General features: G+C 38.3%; 1 non-coding gene across 1 annotated transcript; it reads right to left on the bottom strand.

Moving 5' to 3' along the window:
• Positions 1–1,436: 1,436 nt before the first annotated feature.
• On the bottom strand, positions 1,437–1,543 carry LOC141610428 (small nucleolar RNA R71). Its single transcript, XR_012528336.1, has one exon. It is a non-coding gene; the product is annotated as a small nucleolar RNA R71 (small nucleolar RNA).
• Between the last annotated feature and the right edge of the window lie 10,941 nt (positions 1,544–12,484).

The raw sequence follows: 12,484 nt of genomic DNA, 5'->3' as shown, positions 1-12,484 counted from the left end.
ATGTTAAACTTGATAATGAGTGAGTAGTTTCCTTAGCTAGGGTTAATCGGGAATTAGGGGAAACCAACATGGGGATTGATTCATGCTTAATCTAATATGTTTTCATAATTAATTTGCTTGCTTGTTGTGATTGCAACTTATGAACATGTTGTGTTTGATGAAATGCGAGCCTATGAATCCTTGCATTTTTTACCCATCACCTATCATTTCAATGAGACTTGTAAGACATAAACCAACTCGAGTCTCATTAGACCATGCATATAGTTGGATAGGAAGGACTAAGTCGACTTGTAGGTGTTGTACAATCTAATCGATTCGGCTCCGTGACCCAAACCTTCTTAGGGATTGTAAGATATACACTAACTCGATCCCATCACAACAATAAGTTCTTGCATCTAGTAGAGAACATGTTTTTATGATCAACTCCCATGAATCCCCTATGAACCCATGACACCCTAGTGCTTTTAATCAATTGTTTACATCTTCATTTTATCTACCTTGCTTTGTTTTTATTATTGATTAGTTTTAATTAATCTCCTATCTCAACTCCAAATTGTGACACCCTAAGACACGACCATTTACAATTTAAAATCCTACATCAATACCCGTCCCTTGGGATCCGACCTTTATTTGCCTCTTTACTAAGAGTAGTTTGTAAAGTTATAAATATTGTTTTGGTTAGGTGACTTTTGACGACGAGTACCACACACCAACGACCAAAAATGGCGCCGTTACCGGGGATGGTGTTAACTAGATTTGATTTTCTTTAATTGTTTTTAGTTGTATCTTTCTTTACCTTGGGGAAGTCAATCTCCTCAAGGTTGTTTTAATTGTTTTCGAGTTGTTTGATATTTTGCATGTCTAGGAGATCACAAGGTAACTTGTTACCCATTGATCTTGAAATCGAAAGAACTTTGACCAACAATAGAAGACTTTCAAGAAATACTTTGAGAGGTATTGATGAGATTGTGGACATCCAACCAAATAACATTGAGTTCATCAACCCTTTTGCAAGATAAGGAGAGGATAACCCAATAAAAAACTCACCACAAAATTAACCTACAATGCCTAAATTCTCATCACATTCCGTACCAACCGAGAAGAACCTAAAAAATAGTACTCCTACACCACAACATTTAACCGGTAATTTCATTGCCAAATTCGGATTTATACAATTGGTTGAGAGAAGTCAATTTGGCGGGATGCCTACTGAGGACCCTCATTCTCATATGGAGACTTTTTGTGACTATTGTGATGTGATTTCTCAAACCAGGGTTACTCAAGACGAAATCCGATGGGTCTTATTTCCTTTTTCTTTGATTGGTCCCGCGAAACAATGTTTGAAGAGCCTAGATAAGGCTACTCTTGGTATTGATTCTTGGAAGAAATTGGCACTTGCTTTCTACAAGAAATTCTATCCTCCGGAGAAGACTAACATGTTGAGAGCCCAAATCACCGGGTTCAAACAAAGGGATGAGGAATCTTTGTATGAAGCATGGGAGAGATTCAAGGACACTTGTCGATCTTGTCCACACCATGGACTTAGCGAGTGGTTCCTTGTACAACAATTTTGGAATGGTCTTTATGAAGACTCCCGAAACATTCTCAATATGGGATCAAATGGTATGTTCACCAAAGTCGATGACTATCAAACATGGAACAAAATTGAAGAAATGGCGGTCCATAACTCACAATATAGTAGACCTCGGAAGGCTACTAGAGGAGGAAAACATGAGGTGGACTCCATTACTCAATTAGGTGCTCAACTTAGTGCTCATATTGATACCATTAATTTGAAGTTTGAGAAGGCCATGGCTAAACTTGAAGAGGCCTCCAAATCACCCAAGCAACATGTTAATGCTATGGTAGCATCATCATCAATTCCAAGTGGAGTATGTGAGAGTTGTGGAACTTTGGGACATGACCAAAGTGATTGTAGGGGAGCAAGTACACAAGTGAATGCTTTCCAAGCATACAAAAGTGGCACCCCTTATTGCAACTATTATAATGAGAACACGAAATTCCACCCCAATCTTTCATACAAAAGTCAAAATGTTCAAAACCCTCAAACATACACCCCACCTCCAATGAGAAACCAAGCTCAAAGACCCTTTTACAATCAAAACCAAAGTTATCAAAATCAACCTCCATACAATCAAACAAATGACCAAGGTTTTGATGTTAAAAAAGCGGTTCTTTAAATGCAAAAGAACCTACAAGAATTTTTCACTCAAATGCAAAAGGATAGCCAAGCAAAAGACATCACCATTAACAACATACTAGCTCACACAAAGATGTTGGAGACCCAAATGTCTCAATTATCATCTTCTAATTCTCAAAGACAAAAGGGGCAATTACCACCTCAAGGTAATCCCCCAAGACATGAGTCAGTGAGTGCCATCCATTTGAGGAGTGGTACAAGGTATGAAGGGCAGAAGAGGCCCATTGATGAAGATGTTGTGAATGCTAGTGACAAGGAAGGAGTTGAAAACACTAAGAAAGCAGAAGAACCCACCATTCAAGAAGTTTCAAAGAAGAATGAAGAGAAGGCTATGGATAAAGAGCCTATTGTGATTAGACTTCCATTTCCAAGTTGTCAAGCTAAGCCTAAGTTCGATGAACAACTTGGAAAGTTCATGGAGATTGTGATGAACTTGGAAGTCTCAATCCCATTCACCGAATTGATTAACCATGTTCCGGCCTATGCGAAATACATGAAAGATATTCTCACAAAGAATAAATCCATCCAGAAGCTAGAGACTATTGCATTCACCAAGGTGAGTAGCACCATCCTACAAGGAAGTTCACCACCAAAACTAAAGGATCCGGGAAGTTTCTCTATACCATGCACCATTGGCGACACTACAATCAACAAAGCTCTATGTGACCTTGGGGCAAGTGTGAGTGTCATGCCATACTCGGTGTGCAAAAGGCTAGGAATGGGAGAACTCAAGTGCACTAATATCACACTTCAAATGGCGGATCGATCAACAAAGACACCTTTAGGGGTATGGGAGGATGTGCCGGTAAGAATTGGCAAGTTCTTCATCCCGGTGGACTTTTTTATTGTTGACATGGAGGAAGACTCCAATATTTCAATCATTTTAGGAAGACCTTTCTTACACACCGCAGGAGCGGTAATTGACGTGAAACATGGAGAGGTCACACTTGAAGTGGGAGATGAAACAATCACTTTTAACCTTGAAAAGATAATGAGATCTCCCCGCTTACATGAGCTATGTTTCATGGTTGATCATTATAGCTGAGAAAGTGATAAGAAGAAGTTGGCATCTCAATGCAAAGAACAAGCTATGGGTAAAGAATCACCGCCCGTATGGGAGAAGAAAGTGGATAATCTCCAAAATGCTCCATGCAAAGAGCAAGAATGTTTCAACAAGGATGAGAGCTTGAATAGTTCATCACCACTCATGACAAGAGAAGAAGAAGGCCTCATCGGCCATAATGACAAGAAGGAAGAGGAGTTGTTTTCATCAACTCATGATACTATTGCGAAGCAAGCTAATGAAGTATGCGGTTTATGGGATGATGAGTTTGAAGGACTATTCAATCCTTATATTCGTAGTGCTATGACCCAAGACCAAGGCTTTGGTGACCATGTTAACTCAAGTCACCACAATGAAGAACAACATATGCAAAGGTCTATTGAAGATCTTTATAATGACAATGAACAAGCCTTTGACTACTTCTTCACGGTGTTGAGCAACATCAACAACACCTTGGCTATACCTCCTTGACATCTCATACATGAATAAGAGTTTGGTGGAGTCCTCCCTAAACCACCATTGTAAATATTCTAACCCCTTAACTTACATTTTACTTATTGTATTGCATTTTTGTCAATTTTGAATTTATATTTTTATGCTTTGATCAAGATTATGATTTTGAGAGAAAGTGAGGGAGGGACTTATATGTTTATTGATGTGTAGTATTTTGACATAGTGTGGAGATATCAATTGCCTAGGCTATGCAAGCCTTCGTAGTGCCCCCACAATGAAGATCAAAGGAAGGAAGAGGAAATGACTTGGGTTACGGAATACCCACGGGTGGAACTGAATCCGTGAGGTACAGGGGCAATCCGAGCGTCTAAGGAAGAATCCGCTCGTCTTGGCTGGAATCCGAGCATCCTGTGAGAAAAACGCTCGCCCTGAGAGAGCTGGAAAGGAAATTTTTTCTCTGACTTAAAATCCGAGCGTCTCTTAAAGAAATCCGCTCGTCTCAACCAAGACGCTCGTCTTAGTGAGGATCTGCTCGTCCTGCTTCTATTAAATTCTGGGATTTCTCCCTGACCAAGATTCTGAGCGTCCTCAAAAGAATCCGCTCGTCTCCTAACAACAAAACGCTCGTCTCCTACTGAAGACGCTTGTCTCAGCACGGGTTGCATTTTTTGAAACTGGCTGACAAAGAATCCGAGCATCCCATGCTGCAGACGCTTATCTCCCCTGCTGCAATACAATAACACGGGATTAAAATCCCCCTTTCCCATTTCATTTCACTCATTCAAAACACAAACACACCTCCAAAACCCTCAAAACCCTCAATCCCTCCAACCATAAAAATCAATTTCCTCAACCAAATTCACCCAAATCAATTCCAAATTTCCTCAAAACTCAAACAAATCACTCCTCTATCAACAAAAAGCCATTCAAACATCCAAATCCTCAAAAATTGAATCGATTTTCTAGGGTTAAAGGCAAATTTCAAAAATCCTAAATCGATTTGGGATTCATTGAAGCTTGAGGATACTAGAAGAATTCGAGAAAATTTTTGGTTGTTGATACATACAAGGAGAAGAACAATGGCTAGGACCAAAGGTGAAAGCAAGGCACCTACAAAACCAAACCTTTCCAAAAGGCAACAATCACTTCAAGCCTCAAAGGCTTTGGTGGTTCAACAAGCAAGAATGGAAATTCCAGAAACTCCTATTCTTATGGTGGAAGCTACTACTTCTATCCCGGTTATTGAGCAACTATAAAAATATCCGGAGGTACTTTTCACATCCGATTCTCATAGGAAAAATTTTGTGTCTCTTGCTAAGAAATCGATTTTACCCACCAAGTTTATTTGCCAAGATGCCTTGACCAAATTGGGTGTCCTTGAAAGGACCAAGAAATTCTTTGAGTCTCTGGGGTTGCTTACATTTTTTAATATGCAAGAATTGACCTACCCCTACCTCACCTTGGAATTTCTAAGTTCATTGAAAGTTACAAAGGTGGAGACTCGAACGAACATTGAATTCCGCCTTGAGGATGCGGAAGGAAGATGTCCTTTAATGAGTTCGGCAAAGTTTTCGGTCTTGATAATGACTCGACTTATGTGAAGAAACCTTCAACAAAATATGATCCCGCCCCTTTGTGAAAAGCTATTACCGGGAGGAAATTTGAATCCTTTCATAAATGTGGTGCCTTCTATGTTCATCACCCGGGCATAAGGGTGTGGCACAAGGTAGTGGGAAATACTCTTATTACTAGGAAAGGAACAAACCACTTCACCGAACATGATTTTATCTATCTCGAGTCAACCATGAATGTTGATAGAAAGTTCACCACAAAGTACAATATTCTTCAACTTTTGATCGAAAGGTGGCTTAATATCGATCATGGCAAGGAAGGTGCGACCTTTATAGTAAATGGCGGATTGGTGACTTGGTTGGCAAAACACTTGATGTGGAGTGATGTCGTCGAGTCACATCCAATCAAACACATTTATAATACTCAACATACAACTAGTTAGCGGTAAGTCGAGGTCGATCCATGGGACGGTGTGCTTTGGGTTCTAAGTCTATCTCTCTCAATTTATACTAGTGTCACAATTTGGTTGGGTTTAGAGTTGTGTTCTAGACTAATAAAAGCAATAAAGTGAAACAAGCAATAAAAGAAGGATGTAAACAAAAGATTAAAAGTGCTAGGATATCATGGGGTCATAGGGGATTCATGGTGTTGATCATACAAACATGTTTACAATTATATGCAAGCAATTAATGTTGTGGAGAAACCGAGTTGGTTTATGTCTTACGGTTCATAGGAAGAGTTGGGTCCCGGAGCCGAATCGATTAGATTGTACAACACCTACAAGTCGACTTACTTTCCTCCTATTCAACTTCTATGCATGGTCTAACAAGACTCGAGTTGGTTTATATCTTACAAGTCAAGTTGAGTAGATAAGAGATGGTTGTAAATGCAAGGATTCATAGGCTTAGCATTTCATCAAACATAACATGTGCATAAAGTTGACATCACAACAAGCAAGCAATTTGATCATGTGAACATATTAGATTAAGCATGAATCAATCCCATGTTGGTTTCCTCTAGTTACCCATTAATCCTAGCTAAAGAAACTACTCACTCATTATCAAGTTTAACATGTTAATAAGGTTGTCAATCATACTAACAAAGCCAAACATGATGAACAAGTAATAAAGATTAACAATAATTAAAACAAGGATTAAGAGAATTATACCTATGGAGATTCCAAAATAATAATGCAAAGAATAATAGAAGAACTTGATGATTGATGGAAGGTTGTCAATCTCCCAATAGTAACCCAATAATCTTCAATTACCCAATAATAAACTTAAATAATAAACTTGAACAATAATTATGGAAAGATTAATGTGTAATTTGTGGAAAGATTAAAGAGTAATCTATTCTAATCTACTCCTAATCTAATCTAAGGAAGGATTTTTCTAGCTAAAAAGATGTGTGAAAGGGTTATTACAAATGGGGTATTTATAGTGGAAATTAGGTGGATGCATTAGGGTTAACTAAGGGCTTAACTATTAATTACACTTTTTAGATTGGGCAAGGAGGAGCCGTTATTTTTCGAAGGAAGGGCCTCTTTCTTTGCAGCTTGGAGAAGACGAAATTTCGCTGTACTGGAATCCGTGCGTATTGGAGTCGGGACGGGCGGATTCTGGCTGGGGAAAACGGGCGGATTAAGTTTAATCCGGGCGGATTCTGAAAATGCAATCCGGGCGGATTTGGGAGAAGACGGGCGGATTCTGAAGATGCAATCCGGGTGGATTTGGGAGAAGACGCACGGATTGTAGTTCACGTAGAAAGGAAAAGTTTCCTGTCCAGGAATACGCCCGTCCCGAGCGAAATATGGGCGTCCTGGGCTTCAACCCGAGCGGGTTGAATTTGACCCGAGCGGGTTGAGCTTTATCTTGAGCTCGGATTGTAAAACGGACGTCATTTTCTCATCCGGACTCCTATTGGAGTGATTCAAAAGCCTAGATCACTTGATTTTTCGACGCCGTTCCATCTAGCATACTTTCAGAACCAAAGGAGCATCTCTTGGTTTGCGTTCCGAGCAATTTTCTTCATGAATGGCTTCCTTGCTTTTCCTCCTTGCTTTAATCCTTATGACCCTTCTATATACTCTTTATTCTTACATCATTGGTCCTCATTCTTACCTCCATATCATACTAGTCCATCTAATATCATCAATAAGCTTCCAAATATGCACGAAAGATGGGAATTTCCGCCTTATTATCTGCTTTTCTACAAAACATGTGAAATGCGATAGAAAAGCAAATAGGAAGGTTTTGACGGATAAAATGGCCATGAAATGCTATAATAGTATGCAAAATAGGCTCAATTAGGGGACTAAGTGTGCGCAAATAATGGTCACATCAAATATCCCCAAACCGAACCTTTACTCGTCCCGAGTAAAGAGGTGACAAAAACTAGACCTTTATTTTAACTAACCTACTAATATAACCGATATGAGACAATTAGCGGGCCTCACTCCGCCCCTTCAACTCACAACAAGACAACCATGAGGTAGGATGCCTTCTTGCAAGGCAAGGTGGGGCTTGCCAAAATGGCGATACATCCAAACATTAAAGCACACAAAACAAGTAATGGATGCATCTACAAAAGAATAGCCACTTTCCTCATCTAAGTGGCGGAAATTATCTACAAGGGAAGCAATTCAAGGGTACACACTCCTTCATAGATGCAATTTCTTCAAACTACTAAGCCTAGAAGGATACCAATAAATCACCTCCAAGTTGTGTTAAGCTAGGGTACCTTTGTCCTCAATCGTTAAATGCTTTTGTCAAGGATAGACTCCCTATGGTGTTAGAAACACAGGAGGATCGCGGAATTCCCCTTCTTGCCTAGACAAGAAGAAGGGTCGTCGCCTCTCTACCATGCACAAAAATGGATACGGTGGATAAAGGGGTCAATAGATATTTGAGTTTCACTTTGGGAGTTTGCTTTCATTTTTGTTTTTCCCCCCAATTTCTTGTGGCATATAACATTTGAGAACTCTTTCTTGCCATTTCTTCTGATTTTTGGCATTTCAACACTTGACAAATTTCTTTGCATTTCTTTTTGAACATTTTCAAAGTCACCCCATATGTAGTGAGGGTGCCTTATATTTGAAGCTTTAGGAGTTCTATTTTTGCTCCTCTTTTCATTTGATGCATTTTTTTCAAACTTTCTTTCACTTTTCATTTCATTGAACTCAAATTGATTTCTTTTTGTGCCCATTCCCTTTGATGACAAAAATGTGGTAGAACATGGATGAATGATGGTTGCATGGTTTCAAGGGTCACCTTGGAATAAACGGTAGCCAAGGAGTTATCACACCACAAGGTACTCTTGATTAGGCCTTAATCCATGGGTCAAAGGATACTAGTATGACACATCCTAGGGTGTTTTACAAGTATTCTAACAAGCAAAGTCTTAAGAAGAAAAAGCATCTACTAAGGCCTATATACACTTGTCAAGCTTCCCACGTAGACGGTTTCGCAAAATTTTTCTAACCATGCAAACTACATGCCATGATGCAACTAGCATATATACAACCTAATGCAAATGATTCTACCAACTAATATGCCATATAAACTAAATGCAAGTCCTAAGTTCACATTGTTATACCGCATCAATCAAAATAAAGCCACATAGTCATTAACATAAAGAGGAAAAAGGAGATTGGAAAGATCATACCATGCGGTCTTCATGATCCTCATGTCTCGGATGTGGCGTAGTCAATAAATGTGAACAAGGATAGAACAAACGCAATATATACAACAATATATACAAGACTACACTACAAAAGAAATAAACTTGTTTTTGGTTTTTCAATTTTTCAAATTTTTATGGGTTTTGTTTTTATGAAATTAAAAGACATATTTTTGGGATTTTTCAAAAATTTTCAATTTTTATTATTTTTGGAATATAAATTCCCATCCCCCACTTTATTTTGGACATTGTCCTCAATGTACATGTAGGAGTAGGAAAAAAAAGGAAATTCATGTTTTTGAATTTTTGATTTTATGGAAATAAAGTACAAATGCAATGATATGATATGAATGAATGCATGCTCTAACTAAATGCAATCCTATATGACATATATAACTAATGAATGCAATCTAAACTATATTATATGATGCATGTTTTAAACTATGGTCACTTATGATCAAACCTCCCCAAACCGACTTAAACACTATTTCTAGTGTAGAAAAGAATAGGATTGGTCATTAGTAACTATGCATGAATTCTAATCTATATGCAACTATCTACATGAATCATGTGAGATATATTACAATGCAACTATACTATATGAACTAACTAATGTAAATGCAATATGAAATATAATACAAATGCAAGCTTAATGTATATGTAAATAACTAAATGCAAGTAGAAATGTAATGCAAAGTGAAAGGAAAGGATATCTTACAAATGGTGGTTTGAGATAGGACTCCACCAAATTAGTTCAAATTGTAGAGATTCTTGTCCATAGAGCTCAAGGCTCTTAGTAGAAGATCAAAAGCTTGTGAACAAGCTCCAAATAAGCATAAATATGGTTTGCTTAACTTCAAGACGAAGCTTGGCCAAGGGACTTTGTCATTCATTCTTGTTTTCTTTCCCTTCTTGGCACTTGGATATTCACGATGTTTCAAACCAATTAGCCCATGATTCCTTTCATCACTAGGTATGAAGTATGGTTTATTTTCGTCCGGAGACTTCCACTTACCACCTTATCTTTCACTTTCGGTGATGATGATAGCATTTGAATTTATCAATCCTACATGAGTAGAAGGAGAATCCTTATGACCTTGATGACCGAGTTCCTTGGAAGTGGATATTGTGGGTGCCAAATTTCCACAAGTAGCTTCACGTGCAAGTTTCTCTTTGAGCTTTGCCACCAAGTAGCTTTTGTATGATGCCTTGACCATTTGAAGAAGGTCCACCATATCCTCTCCAACAATCAATGGCTCCATGGTAGGGGCCAAGTAGTCTTCATGGGAAATGGGGAAAAGGAATTCATCTTCTTCATGGAAGCATACCTCAAACTTCTCAAGGATGGGCTCCTCAAGTAAGGCAATCTCACAACTCCATTCCTCTTCTTTATTGCAAGACACATATCCCGCATAAGCTTATTCCATAGGCTTGTCATCATCGCTATCTCCCTATGAATCATAGATGGGGGCTTCACTCCTCTTCATTAATTCTTCCTCCACCATCTCAATATTCACATCAAATGATACACCCTCATACTCACAAAGGTTAAGAGTATTTGGCTTACTCAACTTCATATCTTCCTCATCAAACACCACACTTTCATACTCACAAGAGCTCAATGAGGTTGGCTCTTCCCACTTCTCATCAAAGGTAACTCCTTCAAACTCACATTCATGGTCAATGTCTAAAGAGTGGTGAGGGGTAGTTAGTTGGGTTTCTTTTATTTGGGCAATTTGAATTTCCAACTCCTCACCTTGAGTAACAATGCCTTGAAGAACAATGTCCCTTCTTTGGCTCTCTTCTAGCATTTGTTGGAAGAAGTTTTGTTGATCTCCCATCATTTGGAGAATCACATTTTGAATGGGTTCATCTTCTTGTTGTGGGTAGGTGTGAAAGTGGTTGTATTGTGGCATTTGGAATTGGTTGTAAAGTGAGTTTTGGGTGGTTGGTTGTTGTGGGTGGGGATTTTGGTGGGAAAAGTTGGGGTACTAGTTAGGATTTTCATTGTATGAGTAGTAAGGTAGGTTTGTGTTGACTTGCTCCTCAAACTCCCCATACCCATAGTCATACTCAAAAGATCCACCACATATTCCATGTACCAAGTCTTGGGTCATCATTATAGCCAAGATAAAGATACAACTCCAAACATGGGAACTACACAAAAACGGTAAGAACAATCCTTGAGGAACAAGTTCCTCAAGGTGAAAGCAAAATCAAAATAGACAAACAAGTAAGAACTTAATCATATAGCACCATCCCCGGCAACGGCGCCATTTTGATGTGGAGTGATGTCGTCGGGTCACATCCAATCAAACACATTTATAATACTCAACATACAACTAGTTAGCGGTAAGTTGAGGTCGATCCATGGGACGGTGTGCTTTGGGTTCTAAGTCTATCTATCTCAATATATGCTAGTGTCACAATTTGGTTGGGTTTGTAGTTGTGTTCTAGACTAATAAAAGCAATAAAGTGAAACAAGTAATAAAAGAAGGATGTAAACAAATGATTAAAAGTGCTAGGATATCATGGGGTCATAGGGGATTCATGGTGTTGATCATACAAACATGTCTACAATTATATGCAAGCAATTAATGTTGTGGAGAAACCGAGTTGGTTTATGTCTTACGGTTCATAGGAAGAGTTGGGTCCCAGAGCCGAATCGATTAGATTGTACAACACCTACATGTCGACTTACTTTCCTCCTATTCAACTTCTATGCATGGTCCAACAAGACTCGAGTTGGTTTATATCTTACAAGTCAAGTTGAGTAGATAAGAGATGGTTGTAAATGCAAGGATTCATAGGCTTAGCATTTCATCAAACATAACATGTGCATAAAGTTGACATCACAACAAGCAAGCAATTTGATCATGTGAACATATTAGATTAAGCATGAATAAATCCCATGTTGGTTTCCCCTAGTTACCCATTAATCCTAGCTAAAGAAACTACTCACTCATTATCATGTTTAACATGTTAATAAGGTTGTCAATCATACTAACAAAGCCAAACATGATGAACAAGTAATAAAGATTAACAATAATTAAAACAAGGATTAATAGAATTATACCTATGGAGATTCCAAAATAATAATGCAAAGAATAATAGAAGAACTTGATGATTGATGGAAGGTTGTCAATCTCCCAATAATAACCCAATAATCTTCAATTACCCAATAATAAACTTGAATAATAAACTTGAACAATAATTATGGAAAGATTAATGTGTAATTTGTGGAAAGATTAAAAAGTAATCTATTCTAATCTACTGCTAATCTAATCTAAGGAAGGATTTTTCTAGCTAAAAAGATGTGTGAAAGGATTATTACAAATGGGGTATTTATAGTGGAAATTAGGTGGATGCATTAGGGTTAACTAAGGGCTAAACTAGTATTTACACTTTTTAGATTGAGCAAGGAGGAGCCGGTATTTTTCGAAGAAAGGGCTTCTTTCTTTGTAACTTGGAGAAGACGAAATTTCGCTGTACTG

Source organism: Silene latifolia, chromosome 10, assembly GCF_048544455.1.
Source record: "Silene latifolia isolate original U9 population chromosome 10, ASM4854445v1, whole genome shotgun sequence".
In the NCBI taxonomy this organism is placed as follows: domain Eukaryota; kingdom Viridiplantae; phylum Streptophyta; class Magnoliopsida; order Caryophyllales; family Caryophyllaceae; genus Silene; species Silene latifolia.
The sequence above is the reverse complement of the archived record's forward strand: the minus strand, read 5'-3'. Positions and strand labels throughout refer to the sequence as shown.